This window comes from Neodiprion lecontei, chromosome 2 (genome assembly GCF_021901455.1).
Source record: "Neodiprion lecontei isolate iyNeoLeco1 chromosome 2, iyNeoLeco1.1, whole genome shotgun sequence".
In the NCBI taxonomy this organism is placed as follows: Eukaryota; Metazoa; Arthropoda; class Insecta; order Hymenoptera; family Diprionidae; genus Neodiprion; species Neodiprion lecontei.
The window spans coordinates 41,984,839-41,996,190 of record NC_060261.1 but is presented as its reverse complement, the minus strand read 5'-3'; the positions used below and the strand labels follow the sequence as shown (position 1 = coordinate 41,996,190).

General features: G+C 45.6%; 1 long non-coding RNA gene across 1 annotated transcript; it reads left to right on the top strand.

Moving 5' to 3' along the window:
* The first annotated feature begins 500 nt into the window (after positions 1–500).
* On the top strand, positions 501–9,033 carry LOC124292831. The gene is made up of 4 exons (XR_006902766.1): positions 501–974; positions 4,303–4,522; positions 7,491–7,712; positions 8,727–9,033. It is a non-coding gene; the product is annotated as an uncharacterized LOC124292831 (long non-coding RNA).
* Positions 9,034–11,352: the final 2,319 nt, after the last annotated feature.

Below are 11,352 nucleotides of genomic sequence, written 5' to 3'. Positions count from 1 at the left end.
TTACGGAGAGGAAAGTAGTTATGATCGAGGAATGGTCATCGGGACGTTATAATGAGCACACACGTACGTATATATTCACGAGTGCATCGATAAGTGTGAAATCGAAAGTGAACGAACAAGCCGCTGCAGTGACCATAATATCATACATGTCCGTACATAAGTGTATATAATTCCTGTATATAAAGGGCGAGGGTAAGGAGGAGGAGGAGGTCGAACCAGCAGCATTCACCGGGCCGAAGACTAACGGTCTTCGAGTCCAGCTGGGAGAAGAGGGCGGCGTGAATCCAGTGATAAATGATACGACGCGCCCTGGCAGAGGGCCTAGACCTACAAACCCACAAACCCGAGGTCTGTTATAGGCCAGGCTGAAGGCAGCCATGAGGCTCTTTCGAACGGAATGGACCTTGTCTTGTCCGACGCCGCATATTAATGGGCAAACATAATCGCCACATCGGCGGCTGGCCTGGTGCTGGCCAACTGACTGACTACTGCTCCTCTTCTCCTGCAGGGTTGACCGGGCCGATCCTCATTGGTGTAGAGTTCGGTTGGAGCCCCAGAAGACGACGACAGTCTTCGGGGTTCCAGATCGGATTCCCTCCCGGTCACCTTGGCGGTCATCGACGAGCATTGAGACTTGGAAAGTGCGTACGAAGTCACGAGTGACCTCCGCGTTGCGTGCGCGGACTAATATTGAACGGAGGAAGATGTTATCGGTCGAGGTCAGATTTTCAAACCCCTCGTACAGCCCGAACCTGGATGTAAATGTGTTGCGTTCGTGAAACTGAATATCATCGAGAGAAGTGCGTGTTACTCACGTGTTACGCGTTATTTTACTCGCGGTTTTAACCGCCCCAACGACTATTCCCACGAGTCTAACGTTTCTCTGCAGTTACTTAACCTACCTGCACACCACAGGCGACAATCGCGTGCGATAAGAAACTGCTAAGCTGCCCATATCGGAGCTCTGCGTGTTGGTAAGTACAAGAAAAATTAACCTTATATTCCGCCGATCCGCACCCTCGACGCAATTTTACATATTCGGCGGATATTCGTTTGGTGATTATTATAATACTCGAGTCGCTTATCGACGGTTTGATTACAAGTTTTAACTTGACCATTCTTAAGGCCTCTGGGTGAATAATTTTGTTTTGAGTAAAATCGTGCAGTGTTAAATCAAAGAAGTGAGAAGGCAGAAATTTAACGCATCAATTTTCCAAGTGATTTTACAGTACTAGATAGATATTGTTACTTCACCATTCATACAGTTATACAACAAAAATATCGATGATTCCGTCCCTTTTTCTAACCGTTTTTCATTTGACGCTAAGATCAAATTTAAACCGAAGGTCACAGGATCACGAATGTGTCCTGTTGATCATTCGGTAAAGTTTACAACTTCTTACATTGACTGTTAAAAAACATTAATGCAGTCTCTTCGACCATGGTGGCAACATCAGTAACCCCACAGTACCGTAAAATCGAAGCACGCTAAGTACCTAAACTGTATCGTCACCCTTCCTGGGACATAGCTCGTGATCAATGGGCGAATGGATCAACGACCAAGATACGTAAGACCAATGAACAAAGTGCACGAAGCAATACCGCGCATGTTTTAGAATGTCGACAGAGAAAGTGTCATGATTCGCGGCAGTGGTACCATTAAAAAAAAAAGAAAGAAAAAATGATCTCTGCATTCATAGACCGCTGTAGAACAGCCATCGATCATACGAACTCTCAGCGATCCGGAAAGCGCGAAGAACAGAAGCCTGGAACGGCAACGACGACGTTTTCATTGCGATAGTCGAGCAGGCATCGGCCAGGTACTCCGGTACCACGTGTGTACAAAGTATACCAAGTGACTATCGGGGAGTACAAGCGGTTTCCGACGCGGGGAACGGAAGGTGGCCGTAAAGAGCCGCCTCTCGGTTCCGCCCACCTCCCGGTCCCTCGAAGAAACGCCATGGCATGTGGTGCGGAGTTGTGTCGAGCACCCCACGCGTGGTTCGAGCCTCGAAGACGAGGTCGCTCGGCGAGCCAAGCGTCTGCGTGAGCGTGCACGCTCGTTTAATGGACCCACCTAATGACTATTGGCCAACGTGCTGGGCGGGACTCGGACATTGCAGGAAGACGCGCACCTCGCTTGCTCCCACACTCCGGCAATCGCGGAGATTCACTCGTTTTCTCAAATTCAGATTCGCCATTTTTTTCCCAAATGCGAGACGAGACGCTGGAATCGCATGTAATAATGCGGGAAGGTGGCTGGCGCATGCATGGCTTCGAAGTCTGACTGCCGCGGCGTTCAAACGCTGAAAGCATCCATCACTCAGGGTTCCGTGGCCTATCTTTCCCCGCGGATCTCTGCTTCGTAATTACATCCAAACTCCCCACCGAACCCGGCATTCTCCTAGCTATATACCAAGGAACTGTGGAACACCCGCTCCTCGCCTTCCAACCATCGCACTGCCCGCCATTGGAACACACAGCTTTGTTTCCAGACTGCGAAGTAGACTCCGTTATCCGCCAAGTTTATATCGCGGACGAGCTTGTCCCGGGCTGATATACTCATACGTTTCAGCGGTATCTCGAAAAAGGATCGTGTCGAAGGTCGAGAAATGAATCAATCACGTCTAAACGAACAGCGAACTGAGATACTACCAAATGGAATATTATCACGTTACCAGACGTGTAGCAGCTTCGTTATGATAACTCGAATGTTTCGTGCCGGGTTGGGGAGACCTTGTCTAGCCAATTTTAGTAGCCAAGTTTCCTTTCGTCTCTCTCACTCTCACTTACCGCGTCAAGTTGACTAAAAAGAACCTCAGAGTTCACCTTCTCTGCTAACATCGATCTCCGTTAGGCTCGAAATGGAGTAAAAAGACTAGAAATCTTCATCGAACTGATCCGACCTGAAAAATTCAGGCGCCAAGGTGACAGTGGCCAGATAAAAATGATACCCAATCGAGCACGTCGTGATGAAGATTTCATGCCAACTGTGCGAACAACGTTGTCTGTATCAAACGACCCTGCAGAAGCTTCGAAGCTCCCGGGTAACTCGGGCACCTGGCACCGTTCTTCATCAAACATTTACGTGATCGATACTCGCAGGCCACTTCCCCACGCTGACTCGAGACAAACAATTTAGTCGACAATTCTGGCGCTTGGAAAGTTTTTAATCACTTGGGCACCTCGAAGTCCTCAAACGACGGGCTTTGAAATTCCCAATCTCGTGTCAGGAATTCGAGGAATTTGATGAAACGATTACAATCACGGCTGAGGTTTTTACCTGGAACTATCGATCGTTTGGACCTGATCTTACGGTCGCTCTTTCATTCGTGTTCAAGACCAATTAGAGACGCTGATTTAGTAACTGTTTCTAAAAAAAAAAAACAATGTAAAAAATTTACCTACAACGAATATTCCTTTCGTAAAGCAAGGCCAATAATGTATTTCAATATGTTTTTTTCAAAATTGATAACGAGTAATTTTTTCACCAACGGGAATTACAGATTTGAAAAATTGTCCCTGCAGCTTTGACAAGCGATAGTTGAAAATTGTGCTTTATTATTCATGCTCAAGAATTGATGTCGAGCCTATAATAACTGAATACTAAACGAAACTACTTTATCGTCACTAAATCGATCTTTCCGTGACGTGACATGTATTGGTGACGGTGGTTGTGGGGTTAACGATGACTAATAGACATGAATACGCGTGAGAGTACCTACGTGTGATATTTATGGATTTGGTAATTTGATCATGTGTGCAGGACACCGAAACGCGCGTCGTTACTTGGCTGTCATGTGAGTTCTGGCCTCGTGCCGGCCTGCTAATATATATTACGGTTGAATTCTCTGACTAAATTTTAAATCCAACGGTCAACCCGACGACGGTGTCACCTCGCGGAGTTGAGCAGCTGTCGACGCGATTCGCAATTAAAGATATTCACGGCCGACTCGCTGGTGTCAAAAGTGGAATAAATAAGCTTCTCGACGTCCGGCTATCTCTAATAGAGAAAGAAAAACAGACATTTGTCAAAACGATAATACCCACGCGGAGTTTGGTTGAAATTAAAATTGATTCGACGAAAGGCTGGCTTTCGGATAGCGACTTCGTGTTCTCCAGCCACGTCAATTAATCTCCCTATTGGTCCTATGCCGTATATTCATCGCACTGCGATTTTAATCGATCACCCTCACCAACCTTCGTGCACTCGCGCTGTTACATGAACACGGGCGATACGAGCGATTCTCGAACCAGTGCCTTTAACACTCATGAAAATAAACACCGTTTTCCCATCCGCAGCTGGGGAACGAGATCCGGAGTTTGCTGCGAGAGCTGGACCCAGACGATGAGTCTCGGTCTCCGATGCGGGACTTGGTACCGGACCCTGCGAGCCGTCGAGCAATCAGTTTCGGCCAATCTCGAGACTGCTAATCACGAAACGTTGATTGCCCCCTGGAACCACGTGGAGATACCACGGCTGGCTGCAGACGAGAGACGTTCCTCTCAAAGGTGCTTCGAGGTAAGCGATTCACCGCGTTCAAAAAGTACAGACGAATTCCTCGAGCACTCCGCATCATGACCTGTAACCGTGTGGCAAAAATCGCGCGCATTAAATGCATGAACGAGGAGCGGAGGAGAAAATTGGATGGGTGGTTAGCCTGCAGAGTAGATGGCGGAAGAGGAGGAGCTCGAGCTCTGTTTGGCCGCATGCGAGGTTTCGTGATCGATTATAAGTCGATTAGAACGCGATTGCCTCGCCCCACCTTGCATCTATCATCGTTCCCGTTCGATAACCTTTCCCTTGGCTCCGGATGGGGAGAAAAACGCGACCGCCGCGGTTTATGCAGCTGCGCCCACGCAAAACGCGAATAAATTCCCGTGGCGGTGAATTTTCCAACGCGTCTTCAAAATCTCCGGTCAATTATAAGTGTCGAAGATGTAAATGCAGAAATTTCATCGTCGCATTTGTGAGCACGCGAATTTTCGCACGTACTTGATACATTCCGATGAATACTCGCTCATAGATTCTAAACCGCTGTTTGTTTCCGTTGACGGCGATAACGAACCTCTCGACGATAAGGCCCAACAGCTGTGCGTTACGTAATAACATTTATAATTAATAAAAGGCTATCGCTAAGGTGATACGTGTCCAGCGGACGGAATTACGAGACTGTCCCGAGGCCGTCGCCATAGGCAAACGCTCCTGACCGTACGAAGCTTTCAAAGCGCGTTTCAATAGGTTGATTAGTCGTTAAGTTCGTCGGAGCTCCGTAAGCCTCTTTCGCATCCGGGGCGTGTGTGTCGGCCTTCCAACAACTCCGTTGTCCAATAGTTAAAAAGCAGGGTCACACCCATTCCGAACAGAACTCGCGGCATTAAAATCGGTCAGGTCGTAAAATCTAGCCCATAGGTATAAATGTACGGGTACATTTTTAGCACCGTGTTAATATTTTTGGAAAAAAAATTTGTCTACTTCGTTTTTTTTTCTTTTCGTTCTTTTCTCTCTCACTCTCTCTCTCTCTCTTCGTATCATTCTTTCTTTGTTCCCAGTTTATTTTTATTACGCAACCCTCGCGTCAAGACTCCTAAAACTATACACACATTACAATACGAATGTAACCTGCTGCGATCGTATCGTTTACGTTACAAGTATACGTCGCGCCATAACGTAAAATGTAATGCATAAACACAGGCTATTAAATTTCAACGGGTTTCAACCCTGCACGTTGAACCACGCTGCTTCGAATTTCGTTAGTTATTTTTGCATCATTATGTAAAGCCACGCGACGTAATTTCGTCCCTGGTGAATTTTTCTTTTTTTCTGTGACATTACGTATATATTTTGAAACATCATCAGGGGAATATCATTTATCGATGAAAATATCTCGGCAGGGAAATGTACTATACTGGGTAGGACGAACCAACTAGATGCTCGTTATAATCGTTCGCCTGGCTCGGTCGTTAAAAGCGGTTCGTAAGATAGGCGATGCACACTTTTTTGTTGTTGTTGCTTTTTATCATTTCTTTTGGCGTGCGCGGGTGATTTCCTGTGGCGTGCACGGCAGCCATATCGGTCTTGCAATTAGATAGGACCTTAGACGGTTCAGGTGGAAGCGATTAAAGGTCTCTGAAGGTGCATTACACGCACACTCGAGTCAATCTTCCGAGCTTTAAATCCACGCTGTCGTATCCACCGTGTGACACGGTGACAGGCTTGCATACATTTAATACACTGTCTCTTCGTATTCGTGAAAAGTCTATCACCCGATTTATCAATGACGCGTGGTAAACCGCATGTGAAAGAATTTCTCAGCCGCGTAAATATTCTTGTATATGTATAGATACAGAAATAAAGATAATCATTTTGGTATCCGAAGGACTAATTTCAAACGTCCGCATAACAGGAGTCCAGAAATTAACAGCCGTTCGTGAGATTAGCTTACATGATTTTTTATAGTTTAAAAAAAAAATTGGAAATCGATTTCCAGTCGCTTTGAACTGTATACCTCAATGTAATAATAATAACCCCGCATGGCTGGCAATTGTAGTATTTCTGGTGATATGCTGCATTTGTAACCCTGCGAGGAGATGGATTACCATAAACAACCTGCGGCGGAAGAAACTCAAAGATTGCTGTGTTTAAAAGGAGAGGGAATAATTACTTCGTGCCGCGGTACAGCCGCCATTTGGGTGCCTTATATTCTAACTTCTGGGGGTAGGCGAGTTGCTGGCGGTGTTTTTGTTCACCGCTAAGCTATTCCGCCCTGAAAATTCGGGACCCTTGAACCTTTTTCCGAGACGCGTGACTAGGACTGTCGCAAAGATCACGCAGATAGCAATCGGGATAATTATATCTTCAACTCGCTTTATGCGACAGGTATATGCCATTGCCGTGTGATTATCAATTAAAAAGTAGCAGAAAAAAAAACGTTTATTATTATGATCTACAACTAAGTATAGTAATTATTGCTAATCGTAACATATTATTATACGTATAATACCGGCGAGAAATTATTATACGGGTCGCTAACTTTACTTGAGACTACGAAAGAACTGCAATATTATGGCTTTATACAAAAACAAGTCAATTCAACGTACTCGATTACATGCTTCGGGCAAACCGACGGCAGTCAACGCGATAGTAAATTAACAGCTACTTGATTGCTTTGGCGTGAATTTTTTCCCAAATACCAAATTCGTTGGAATTTTTACCGCGTATAAACGACCAAACGACTCAATCATTAACTTGTGAGGTTAAACTTTTTATTCGACTCGCGATTATCACGCGGTTTTCCTGATTTTTCAAATTCGTTAACGCCGAACCAATGAAGGAATTCACATACCGCGGTGGCGAAATATCTTGCGTCACAGACACAGGATATCGTTAGTCGGAATTATGCTGAAAATGTCGTCCAGTGCGGAGTATCCGTTGAACTGGAATTCACCGTCAGAGAATGCAATTTGCTGAAAATTTTCATATTTTACAGGTTTACCGCCGGTAAATCCCTGCAGCCGTTCCGGACCGCCTTATAGTCTGCAGGAAATGAATTTTCCGCAACTCCATATGCCGCCCACGTATAAGCTATGAGTGTGTATACCTGCAGCCTTCGGCTGCCCGGCAATTTCAACCCAGGTGCGACCCGCGGGATGAAAAGTTTTCCAAATTTTCACCAACATCCGCGTGCAGCGGAAAAAAATTCGAACTTCAGGTACGCGAATCGTGTTTTTTATACTCTGGTTTCTATTTTAAGAAATTTATTCGACTAGTTACTAATGGTTACAATATTTCTTTGCTACAAACTGAGTTTCATTCGTGAAAAACGGTCATTTCACTAATACGATTTAATCGGATTTCGATCTTTAATGGATATTAATCAATGTGCTTGAAAGACCGCGAATTATCCAATTTTCACTTAAAACACCGTCAAACATAGACGGTGATTACTTCCCGGTAATTCGTACAGGTACGGTCAGTTTAACAGAGTAACATTTAATCAATCGAAATTGAAATCAGCGTTGAATCTTTTCAATTTATTTGCGCCCCACCACCAGCACCAGCAGCAGCAGCATTGGTTCGGTCGTTGAATTGGTAGTAACGAAATTTAATTAAAAAAGACAACGGCCGGTGTGTTATTCGCGGCATTATTTACGAGTGTATAAAGTCAATACGCCGGTGTTGCTCGCGATCGCACGAGCCAACACAGACAGGTCGAATTAACCGGGTGGTTAATGTACGAACTGCAACCCCCAGCCAAGAATAACCTCCCGCATGAACACAGGCAGAGCTCCAGGTAGTGCGCGAATATAAGCCAACTGTAGCGTAGCTTTGCAACGCTGCGAGCTAGGATCGAAGGTAAAAGCTTGCGGGACGACCGGAGCGAATCGAATCGTTTGGAAATTACCGGCGAGCTAGCGATTTGCGGGAATATCGCGCGATTATTATCGTCAATTGCGGTCTGGCTGGGGCATGTAATGCACCGATAAACAACAACTATCGCGTTCACCTTTGCAACGGTTGTTCGTGGTTCTTCATGGTCGGTGATCGCGAAAACACGTCCGAACCTGAACGCCGATCGTTTCCCAACGGGCGGCTGGAGGCTGTTTTGATCGATGGGAAAAATTGCAAGATCGCACGGATGATCCGGGGGAAGTTTCGCATGCAACCTTTGACCTGCGGTTAAATTAATGGTGGGCGCGAGTAAAGCCGCTGTCTCTTATTACAGTCAGTCGCCATCGCTGATGTGGGGCGAACCACCCTGCAGAAGTGGATGAATCGCGAACGTGGTCTGTACTCGAGGCTCCGAGGGAACTTGGGGTGGGATCTGCGTCGCCGGGAAACCTAGCCAGGAATGTAATCACAGGATTCCCCTGCGATCCTTCCGGATGCAGCTGGTGGCCATATTGGATTCTTAGCACCGTCCCGCCTTATATATTGTTCATTAAACGTTGACACTGACGGCTCGACTCGTGCCTCGCTCTCTCCCGACTCGATTTCGAGTTTTCAACCAAGTCGCGGATCCCTGACTTTTTTTTAACCCTGAGTATGTCCTTAACTATTTTCATTTTTTACCACAATCGAAAAATATAGTTCTAGGTAGAAAATGACAATTAGTTTTCCAGCTGTTACCGGAAGTCTAGTATCCGTTACTATTCTTTCTCGTTACGATCACTGTTACTACATTTTCTTGCGACTATTGCGAAAATTTAATACTTGTCCAACAATAAATTGACGCTAAAGCCTTATTTAACTAAAAAAGTAGAGTAAACCTCAGAAACTGATTTTGCGTTGCAATTACCAAAAAAGGATCGACGATAGCGCATAATGGTTACGCGTACCTCGTTTTTCGTAATTCCAACAATATTTTAACAGTTTTTTCAACGGTACCTGTTTTACTGAATTTTTCTAGTTACTGTAACGAATGAAATTTTTTTTTCTCGTTGTAAGGTATCGAAATTTATTTAGTCCCGAGTTTGGATAAGTAAAAGTTATCGACGTTTGCCTTTCAAAAACCGTATATAATTAACCGCGTGGAACTTGACGGTGTCGGGTGTGTAAGAAAAACAAACCGAGGAGCGATATTCTTCCGGCTACTTTTAGGTACCCCTCCTCGAGTGGTGTCAAGAGTGCGTCCAAGTATGCACTGCGGTGTAAGAATCAACACACCCGAGCCGTAGGTATGCCTGCGACTAGGTGTAATTTACGATTGGCCTAGAAAAATTCCGTGTATCCGAGATGTATTTACAGTAGCTGCCGCACGGCTAGAATAATATATAATTCCAACAACAAAAGCTTATCTGCGAGGCGCCAGCGCCACCGGCGAAGGCGGATGCTTATTATTTATACCAATTTCCTGTTTCGTTTTTTTTTTTTTTTTTTTTTCGTAAGGATCCGATTTTATTCGCCCACCAAGTAGCCGGATGCAGCCCCGCGTTATCCTCCCGCAACCATAAGGAAAGAAAGGGTGCGGGCTTCCACTGATCGTAAAGAAAGTCGCGATATGCATAGGAATTGCTTGGACGAGAGATGCTGCAGAACGGCTGCATGCCTGCACACGCCAAGATGTTTACGCCGTCGTGGGTTGTAACTTTGCGGGTTGATCTTCTTTTTTTCTTCTTTCATTTTTATCTCCATCTTTCTTACCCCTGCACCTGCGGACGTGGCGAATTTCGTCGCGAATTTATTCACCCGAGTTGAAATATCACGTAATCCAGGATTCCGGAATTTCTGCCTTTGGAACCGTGGTCCGCCGGACCTGAGAGAAGAATCTCGATGAGAACGAGAAGAGATAAAAAAATTAAAAAAAAAAAACATCCTTATGAGCTATTTCATAAAAATAAGTATGTGATAAAACCTCGAGGCGAGACGGAAATTGTGATTCTGAGTGTGACGTAAATGGCTAGAGACAACGTATCACACGGTGTTCGTATGCCTGAGACATGAATTGAATGGGTTCTTGAATAGATGTTGGTATCTTCATAAGGCAGGGGTAGGGGGATGGGGATGGGGATCGAGGGGGTAAAATAAACCGGAACTCCGCGTAAGTAGATAGCATTATTCTGAGCATAGCGATTCATAACCGTAACAAGATTAACGTGGGCGCCCTGAGACCTGCGGAGCGCACAGCCCAGTCTTCCAGGCTTTTATTGTTTACCCTTTCCTGCAGGCATCCTCCGCATCTTGTACCTACGAGGAGTGTATTACACGGTCTACGATGAAGCAGAAGAGGAAGAAGAAGAAGAACAAGAAGATGACGGAGTATAGAAGGTCGAAAACGGGATAGAGGGAGATAGAGAGAGAGAGAGACATGGTGGTGGGGAGAAAAGCGGGAGGCAGAGAAAGGGAGAGAAAGGAGAAGGAAGGCGCTCTCGAGCCTAGCGTTAATTAGTTTCGCCTGAGTTAATGACTTTTTCCCTCCTAATCAGGTAATTCCGTATCTCTTTAAAATAATCTCGCCGCCCTCCGTTAATGAAATTCTGAAGTCGTTACTTCGCTCGCGACCCTGTGCCTGCCTCGGGATGTATAGAATAAGAGAGGGGCGGAGAGGAAAGAGGAGAAGAGAAGAGAAGAGAAGGGAAGAACGGAGAAATACGAAGAGGCGAAGCGGTCGAGGCGAGGAGAACGACGCGACGGTTTTCGGTGCAGTTTGGGGTCCTAATCGTTATCGTCTCGTTACACCCACGGGGATACGAATCTTTTAATTCCTTATCACACCAAGACGCGGCCCTGTCTGTGTAGAAATTTTAGTGAGGAAAGCCTGGGCATGGATCGGGGCGACCACAACTCGGGATTTTATCACGAACAGCCTTGTAGGTGCCTAATTTTAATTTGGGTAAAATTGTATCTTTGAG